Consider the following 10,073-nt stretch of genomic DNA (forward strand, 5'->3'; position numbering starts at 1 on the left):
TTTAGCATTGGAATATATCATAGGTTTGTAAGTAAAATCAATTATGCTGCGTTTGAAATCAAAGTTTTATTTTAAATTTTATTTTTTAGTTAATAAAAATATTTTAATAAATTTATTTATTTTAATTATTTTAAATTAAATAAAATATTAAATTAAATATATATAAAAATTTAATTTAATATCTATTTATCAGCATCAGTTTTTTTTTTTCTTCAAATGAACTCTTGAATATAGTCTTCTTCGGAATACAACCCTAAAAATGATTTGAAGAAAATGTTTAGTTTATATTTTCCTGTCCGATACTACCTGTAATTGGAAATGTTGCAAAATTGTCAACTACTGTTCTTAACAACGTGTCGCATGTTGTACCATATAAACGAGGCAGATCTGTGTAATGTAAGTGGGCTCCAAATAGATATATGATCATTTATATATCATCACATATTCACATGTGATCAAATGGTATTATTATAGTGAGATTTTTTTTTCCCATCAACAGAGTTTATTTGATTTCGTATATTTATATATGCTAAAATCATCAAATTTTGAGAACAAAAATATTTTATTTTTTTAAATAGACTTGCAAAACACTTGGTCAAAATTTGATTTTTAGAGTTTTTAAAATATGTCTCTTCATATTTAATGTATTTTTATCATACCGAGAAGATAACTTCTGGGGTTAAAATATAATTTCATTTTGTTTGAATTATTTTATCAAAAATTAAATTTTCTTAGAGGTCAAAATGATTCAGCCGTATTTTTAAATAAAATAAATCTATCTTTATATATCATCTATGGACTACATTAAATTTATTATTCAAGGGATCGCATTGATTAAAACTTTATTAATTAAAATTTATTATTTGATAAAATTGTGAAAGAATAGAAAAAGACGAGAAAAGAACTTTTATTGATTGTTGACTGATTAAATTGAACATAGAATTATGAAGGTAAAATTAAATATATATAGTACATTGCCTACGAAAGATAAAAGTAAAGATAAGATAAAATAAGAAGAGAAGATAACATAAAGATAATATAAGATAAGATAATAAAGACTAAAATTGTAATTGAATTTATGTATTCTGTTGGACTAAATTTTGGGCCACGAGACTTTTTTATTGTTGTCATGGGCTAAGGTGGAAGAGTAGTTTAATACGCTCCCGCAAGCTGATAGATAGAAGATGTCAATAATCCACAGCTTGGATAAATTCTGATGAAATTGTTGAGCGTCTGACGTGGTGATGCGGAGGAAGATACGTGCGGCGGAACTTGAGCTGTCGGCGGCAAAAATATAAAAGGAGATGCTGTGCTTGAGCAGCGATCTTAAAAAAAAAATGCGTGCGGCGGAGCTTGAGTTGCCGGCGGCAAAAATATAAAGGAGATGCTGTGCTTGAGCAGCGATCTTAAAAAATGAAAAAATAAGCTCGTAAAGCGCAATAAGATTGATTTTTAGAGGGCGCGTACGACGCAATAAGAGTGGTCTTCAAATGGCGCATATAGCGCAATAAAAGAGGGTGCGTAGAGCGCAATAAGAGAGGACGCTTATAGCACGATAAGAAAAGAGGGCGCATAGAGCGCGATGAGAGTGCAGATGAAACTGCTAAAACAAAATGCAAATTAAACTGCTGAGACAGAATGCAGACGGAACTGCCGAAAAAAGGCGCAGATGAAACTGTCGGAAGAAGGCGCAGACAAGCCATAGTGACTATTCCATAAATGATAGTTGTTTACTGTTAGAACATGAATAACCAAGACTGATGTTGGATTTTTACTTGGATGGATATAATAGAGATTTGTTGAATTTTGAGCTAAATTAGAAGATTGATTATTCATTGCGGGAGGAGGTTAAAAAAGAAGTAGGGTGATTTTTTACCGGAAAGATGATAACTTATGTATTCTTTTCAAGGAGGATACCAAAGCTCTGATACCATGAATCTTTCCACTCAGCATCAAGCAAAGATAACGTTCCACCATTTTTTGTTAATTAACCTAATACAACCAAACCCTAAATATGTGTAGAAAGCCAGAAAGATGAATGAATTTTTTTGGTTCCATCTTGAATTGCAAAGCCAAAGAGCATGGCACATGTTTTGCCTTCGTCAAGATCAACAAAAAAATATTTCTTTTACACTCGTAAAATAGGGTTTGATTCCCTTAAATAAAAGACAACTATTGATTCTTTGATAGACAATGATTCCATTTTGATTTACCAACATAGCATATATCTTTGTTATTGCGAGTATTCGCGATGGATAATATTTAATGAAATGTTCTCCTCTTTTTGATTCTGAAAGTGAGTATGAAAGCATCACACTGTAGTTAGTGTATTCTTCAAGACCTGTAACATTGGACACTAATAGATGGGGCAGCAACGGCCGCAGTCCATCTTCATCATATAAACATAAATGGAAAGATGTGAAGCAGTCAAGTTCTTCCATTGTCCATTGCCGAGTTTGTAGGTCGAAACAACACAAAACATGTTCGGACTTATTATAATCTTGAACCGAGGAAGGAAGAAATAGCTTCTTGTCAGAATAGAACCACTGTGACTTTTGAATCTGATAAGGATGGTAAACACTCAAGGAATCTTGAGTCTCCAGGAGAGTATTAAGCGGCAAGCGTTCCCACTCGCCGCTGCAATCCCAGAGAACCCAAAAACACCATTCTTCGTCGTTGAATATAAGAAAGTAAGCTTCGCCGAAAATGCAAGCAATATGAGAATTATAAAAGTCAATGTATGCCGGCACCTTCGAAATTGACTCGCACGGATTTAACTCTGTCTTTCTATTCCCGTCGTCGTCGTCGCCGGCAGCTACATGGCATTGACTTGAGCAAATTGGTATCCAATAATGAGGACGAGGTCGAGGTCGTGGAAGATCTCTACTCCTTGGAGGAGTATTGGGAAGTGAGTAGACTGTCGCCTCCGCCACTACCACCACCTTCTTCCTTCAATTTCACAATAGATCTTCCAGTTTGGGACATGCACATGTTCTCTATGGATTCTAAGATTTTTCAAGGAGGATACCAATGCTCTGATACCATGATAAAATTGTGAAAGAATATGAAAAGACGAGAAAAAAACTTGTATTGATTGTTGACTGATTGAACTGAACATAGAATTACGAAGGTAAAATTAAATCGAAAATATTTGGTAACCAAAGAAAATCAGCCAAAAACAGCTATAACTTGCCTTATTTAGCATTCATTAATTGTCGCAACAATTAATGAATGCTAAATAAGGCAAGCTATGGCTGTTTTTTTTTTTTGTCTACCTAGCATTACCCAAATTAAATATATATAGTGCATTGCCTACAAAAGATAAAAATAAAGATAAGATAAGATAAGATAAGAAGATAACATAAAGATAAGATAAGATAAGATAATAAAGATTAAAATTGTAATTGAATTTATGTATTCTGTTGGGTTGAATTTGTGGGTCATGAGACTTTTTTATTATTGTCATGAGTTAAGGTATAAGAGTAGTTTAATATTATTAATTCTAACAAACAAAAAAAATGAAGGATTTAATTTAAAAAAACAAATTAAAACTCAACATATGCCTAGACATTTTTAGCACGTGCATGGACTCTTTTGTGAAAGAAAATATAAGATGTTAACCTGTCTTAATCTTTTACTCGAGGATTCTATAGCTATCATGGGGTTGGTTCAGATTCATGGACGAAAATAATTAGAGCAATCAATCAATTGATTTGTAGTTTTTTACTTTGTTGCATTTTGTGCAGTATAAAATCTGCGTGAATGCTTGCTTCATCTTTATTTATGAATTTGCTTTCTATTCACACTTGGCATCCCTTCAATTCTATGCAAATTGGCAAAAATCATTTCGTTTTCTTGACTCTTGAGGGCCAACCCTCCTTGTCCCACTTAATTAGTCACTGCTGTTATTGCATAAAGCATATATTAAAGTTGATTTAAAGTGGGATTTATGTATACCTTATTTATAGTTGATAAGAAAATAAAGAGTAAACAAAAAGATAAGAAATAAAATTGAATAAAAAAATACTGAAATTGAAATAGAAAATAAAAAGAATAGATTGAAATTGAATAAAAGAGAATTGTTATATTCTTTACCTAATTTCTTGACCCAATAAAAAAATAACTCATCAACTTAATTTGTCAACGTCATAGTTTGGGAATTGAATCAATGGAATTCACTCAACCTTTTACCCAATTTTATGGTGTAACAAGAAAGGAACTCATTTAACCATTTACTCAATGTCCACAAGAGAATGACTCACTCAACCCTACTTATTTACATCATTGTTTCGTTACGAAATTAAAAAAGTGGTTTTTAAACCTCTAAATCACTCAATGACGACTACAATAATTTGTGAAATATTTATAACTTCTTATTAGTTTAAAATAAATAAAATCTTAAGTTCATAACATAGAGTTCAATTTAATAACTAAATAAACAAAATTAAAATAAATTAAACTAAATTGAATATTCTAAAAATATAAATTAATAAATTTTAAATAATATTTAATTTTTTTATAGTACGAACATTTAAAACACGTATTAATAATACTGTAAAAATATTTGTATTTTTATTTATTTATAGGAGAGATATTATATTGAGCAATTAATTTGTGACGATTATTCTATCTTGAGGCTATGTAATAGCATTCTAGAACTGTTTCACATTAATATTACATCATCAGAATTTTAAAATAACTGTACAAATATAATTGTATGTGGAATAAAGGTACATATTAAAAGCATAACACTATTTTCATGATCAGAATTCAGAATTCATCATTATAATAAAGTATTAATTTTGTAACCAATGAAATTAAAGCTTCGGAATAATAATACAAGATATTGAGCTCAATTTTTGTTTAAATATTGTCTTATTAATTTATTTTTAAGACTTAGTAGTTAACACATTTCTGTATATATTTTGAAAGGATTGTATATTAATTAAGGGAATAGAAAAAAAATTGTGATAAACATACTAAAATTTCAAAAAATAAAAAATTACCAAAAAAATATTTTTATTTAATGTTTTTAGTAAATGCCTTAAAAGCATTAGTTACACACCCAAACTCATATTCTAATTAGATCCTCGTATTATCATGACCAGAAAAATTAAGCTATTATAGTCCAAAATTGGGTGTAGTTAACCTGAAGTTATCAGGCACAGTTAGGAACAGTGTTTTGACAAAAACAAACATTAATTAGCATTAAATTGAAAATTTTGTTGTTAAGTGCTAGGTCAAGCATGACCTATCATGTGATATTATAAAAATAGAAATTTTTTTAAATATATTCAAAACACTAATATTTCAATAATCTTAATTATTAATTTTAATTAATATATATTATATATATTTTTTATAATTAAAATTAACGATTAAAATTATTAAAATATCAATATATCTAATACACTTAAAATTCTTTCAAATAAAGTAATCCATAAATAAGGTGTCTTGTCTAATCATGGAACAAAATAATGGTTGAAAGCTACATGCAGGTCCCCACATTGTTTCATGAACTTTCCTCACCAGTAAGGTTCTAATATGGCCAAACACACAAAAGGGACCCCTAACGAAATAGCAACTTGCCCTTTCGTAATGGCAATAAAATATATGGGAAGAAGAATATAGAAAGAGAATATTATATAATTGCAAATAATAATAATAATACTCTCTCTTTTTGTTAGTCGCATAATTAGTAGTACTTCTTCTTAGGGTAATCTTCCAACCTTAAAACCTTTTGGTAAACAATGTTTTCCAATTTGGGTAACTTGACCATGAGGCCCAACCCCACCTATCTGATTTGACATATTCCAACCGGTTATAGCCGGTTTATGTGGGAGACAAAAAATGTGCCCTTTTGGTGTCTGCCTCCGGACCAATCATTGGGGGACACGTGTCTTGCTTTCCTACACACATTCCTTACATCATACCCCCACTTTGCTGGTCAAAATTGGGCCATCCAACGGTTCTTATTTGATTTGCCTTTCCCTATGGGCTATGCAATTCGTTGGATATGTTGGTTAAATAAAACAAGGTTGCCAAAGGTAGAAAACATTAAACAAACGCCGTTAAGTAACGATAGAAGATTTGTTCGTTGTTCTCTTTCCCCACTAGCGATACAATAATTAAATGCATCATAAATCCTTCATTTCTACTTGCTTCACTCACCACACATAGAAGAAAAAAATCTCCAATATTTTATAATTCTTATGATATTGTTATTTAATTTATAGAAGGAAAAAATCTCCAATATTTAATTCTTTTATTGTTACCAAATATTTATATTGTTCTGATAATGATAAAGAAACAAAAAATACAACTCAAATTTATTTTATTTAATATTTATTAAAAAATTAATAAATATTAAATAAGATATATATTATCTATTTTTAATTAATTTTTTTGTTGCCAAATATTTTTATTGTTCGACATACAAAATATCAATATCTAAAGTTGAAAATGAATATAACATCAAGTTTATTTGTAAATTAAAATTAATAACTAAAATCAGTCACTATATATTTATGTATAAATATATATATAATTTAACTTATTTATAGTGTGTATTTTATATTTTTATATATATTTTAAATTGATGATTGATTTTAATTTACACTTAATATAATTGATTATATGTCATAAATAATAATTTAAAATTAAATGTGAGATTTGTCACTTCAATAATTAGTTTTAATTCAATTTAAATTTTATATAAGGTAGTAAAATTTAATTAGTTTTTCATTTTTTCACCAAAATAAAATTATTTCTCTATACTAAAATTGATCTCATTTCATCAATCATGTAAAGTGAAATTTGAAAATAATTCACTTGTTGTACATGTTAAATTTAAAACACTAAAAATACTATTTTATTGGAGTTGCTCTAACTTGTTAATTTATAATTATCGGTTACCGATTAAATCCTGAATGATCATAATAAAGAGAATATATCGTTTATCTGTTAAAGAATTATGATATTTATTACAACCATTTATATGAGTTAATATTCGTATATGAACTGTAATGACCAAATCATATGTAGAAGGCTAAAAGCATAATTATATCTTGAGTTCTTTCTTAGCTTCTATATATTTTGTTGAAATAATTTTCAGAATTTGGTGATATAGAAAGGTGGTTGATGGAATATTTTCGGGTGTGCGTAGGACCCTAAGTTTATTGCACCCTCCACCTTGCCATATACTATTATATAGCCACCAATATTATTGTGTGTTAATTAATTATAATGGTGTTAGTCAGTTAGTGGAGTTGAACATACATGAACTGGTGAGAGTGCTTGGTTAATTAGTAAAATCTTGACTATATTTTGTGATAGATTCAATCATTCAATTTATATATATTACAAAGCCAGCCAAGCACCACTATATATATATAATTAATGGATGACATTATAGAATAAAGTGATTCTTTTTTTTATATATATTTTAAACTTTAATTATTTTGCACTATCAATATATCATAATATAGAAAGTTTTATGATTAAAAATTTAATTTTCTTATGGAATTTCTATTGACGAAAGAATTAATAAAAAAAGAGCTAGCAGAGAGTACAACAATAGTACACACAACATAGCTATGGATGCATGTCATTGGAATAGTGTGGACCTTCTTTTCAAAACTAGAAAACTAAACCTTAGTGTCCCTCTTCATGAACTTGTGCCTGTGCCAATTTGATAGTAAAAAATAACAAGTAAAAAAAAACATGTTTTGCATGAACCTAAACTGAAACTGCTTTGCAAGTTACACCTTTTGAAAAGTTTTCAAGTATACCGGTACACCAGTATTTCAGTAATTTTTAATCGTTGATCTTAATTATATATATTATATATACTTTTTATAATTAAGATCAACGGTTGAAAATTCTTGAAATACTGATATACCAGTACACTTGAAAATTTTCCTAATTGGTTAAATATAGAAGTATCAATTTGTACATTTGTGTGTGTCCTTTCCGGACTCCAGGTAAAAATTATTGTCTTCAATTTTTTTTTTTTAGAAAAATGACATTTCTTGCTTGATTGGTGGTAAAATATAATAAAGCCTCTCTCATTTTGTGTTATGGTAGTTATTAATTAGTACTTTTGATAGATCAATTCACATACAGTTGCATTAAAATGTTCTTTACTTCAATTGAATGTGTGTATTGTATGTATTGGTCTAATTTCCAAAATGTGTTATTCGTAGTTTAACTATTTTACACAAAAACAGAGTATTATGCAAAGTATATTTATGTTTACTTATTTTGATTTCTGAAAGCTCACCAATGTTTTTGGAGAAATAATTGGCACATGTCTAAGATATCTAATAGTCCATTATACCGTTTTATTTGTGGACCTTTGTGTATTTTTGTGTGTGGACACAATCAGACAATACCCTCCAAATACATCATCACTCACAAGCAAGTGTAGTTCATTCTTGTTTAACTTTTTGCAATGATCTTATACAAGTTTGTTAGCAATATCCCCACGCAAGAAAAGCTTTTTGATTTAATTGAAAAAAAGGTAATAATTGAACAAAAATCAAGTGGCAAGCATGTGCAATTATAAATGGAAATGTTTTAATTTATTAAAAACTTTGTTATGTATGACTAGAGAGGAATCCAATTCAAATAAGATTAGTTGAAGTGGAATAAATTTTGCATACTGGTAATTTAATTTAAACTATAAAAATAATCTTTTTTAAATATTATAGAAATAATAAAAGATAACCTACCAACCAAAGGCATCTATCTATATAATCATGTAACTCCAAGACAAGAAGATAAATTTAGGTATTCGGAGCTGGATTAGTCCACCAAATTAAAACCACATCCCTTTGTTGCAGGGTACCCTCCTAATAAGTTAGTTTGTCAGATTTGTGTTTATAATTTTTTATTATTTTAAAATCACAAATCTAAAAGTTAAATTTGTATACTCATAAAATTTTATTATAAAATTTAACCCTCAAATTTCTTATCTCTACGCTAAAAAAAATTCAGTCTATTTAGAACAGTAAATAACAGATTATGTTTGTCCATTTCTAAAAAAATTAACATTACTATGTTTCAAAGAGTCGTAATAATTAATAGAATTTAACTAATATATATCCTATCTTTTCAAAATTATTAGTAAAAAAAATTTAAGTATTTTATTTTAATAAATATACAAAAAATATATTAAACTTTAAATCTTATTAAAAAATTTAGTAATAATATTAACATACCGTCTAAATCAAATTTTAGTTAATAAGCATTGATTATTTAAATGTACAATGTGAAAGATATTTACTAATTTTGTGGTTATCAAAAAGTAAATTTGCATATTTTATTATGGCAATTGGCAAGAAGGCGTTACCATCTCGAATTCTCGACGAATATAAAATAATGGACTCGGCAAAACGTGCAAGAATACAACTACTATTATGGTTTGGAAAAATGAATAATTTTCATTTTTTTAAGAAATAAGGATTAAGTTTATGAATTGAGTAATCCTAGACATGTGTATTAGGTTTGGGCTTGCTTTTGGATGTGTACCTTGTCGGCAAGATGTACGAGGTTTGAGCTATAGGGGAGACGTGGATGCTTCTTCTCCATTCATGGAAAAGCTTACTTCAACATCTTATCTCGTCGTTTTGTCAAACTTTTCCATTTCTGCCATTATTTTAGTTATAATCATTACTATTATTTTATTCTCTCTCTCATAGGAAGTAGGGTAGTACTTCCGTATTATTTGAATATTTTATTTTTTTGGCCCCTCTCCTTAACCCCAATTATTGGTCTAAGAATCATGTTGTTTATGTGCCTTGTATTATAATAATAATTGATTGATTGATTCCAGTTGTGCCGTGCAAAGTTAGAGAGGTGAAGATAAGGCGCAGTCAGTGTCAACATACCAATAAAAGGAAAGGACACCTGGCATTATTTTCTTTGGATTTGGACACACAATAAAATTTCAAGGATTTTGAGGATCTCGAGTCTCGACTCTCACAACGTTAACCCACCTTTTGTTATTGTTATTATCATGGGATTGTCAATTTTATCAAATTTACACTACTGATAAGTGACCCCCAATTTCT

General features: G+C 28.7%; 1 pseudogene; it reads right to left on the bottom strand.

Moving 5' to 3' along the window:
* Positions 1-2,008: 2,008 nt before the first annotated feature.
* LOC148553254 (uncharacterized) lies at positions 2,009-3,045 on the bottom strand (annotated as a pseudogene).
* Between the last annotated feature and the right edge of the window lie 7,028 nt (positions 3,046-10,073).

Source organism: Arachis ipaensis, chromosome B7, assembly GCF_059453495.1.
Source record: "Arachis ipaensis isolate K30076 ecotype BB chromosome B7, ASM5945349v1, whole genome shotgun sequence".
NCBI lineage: Eukaryota > Viridiplantae > Streptophyta > Magnoliopsida > Fabales > Fabaceae > Arachis > Arachis ipaensis.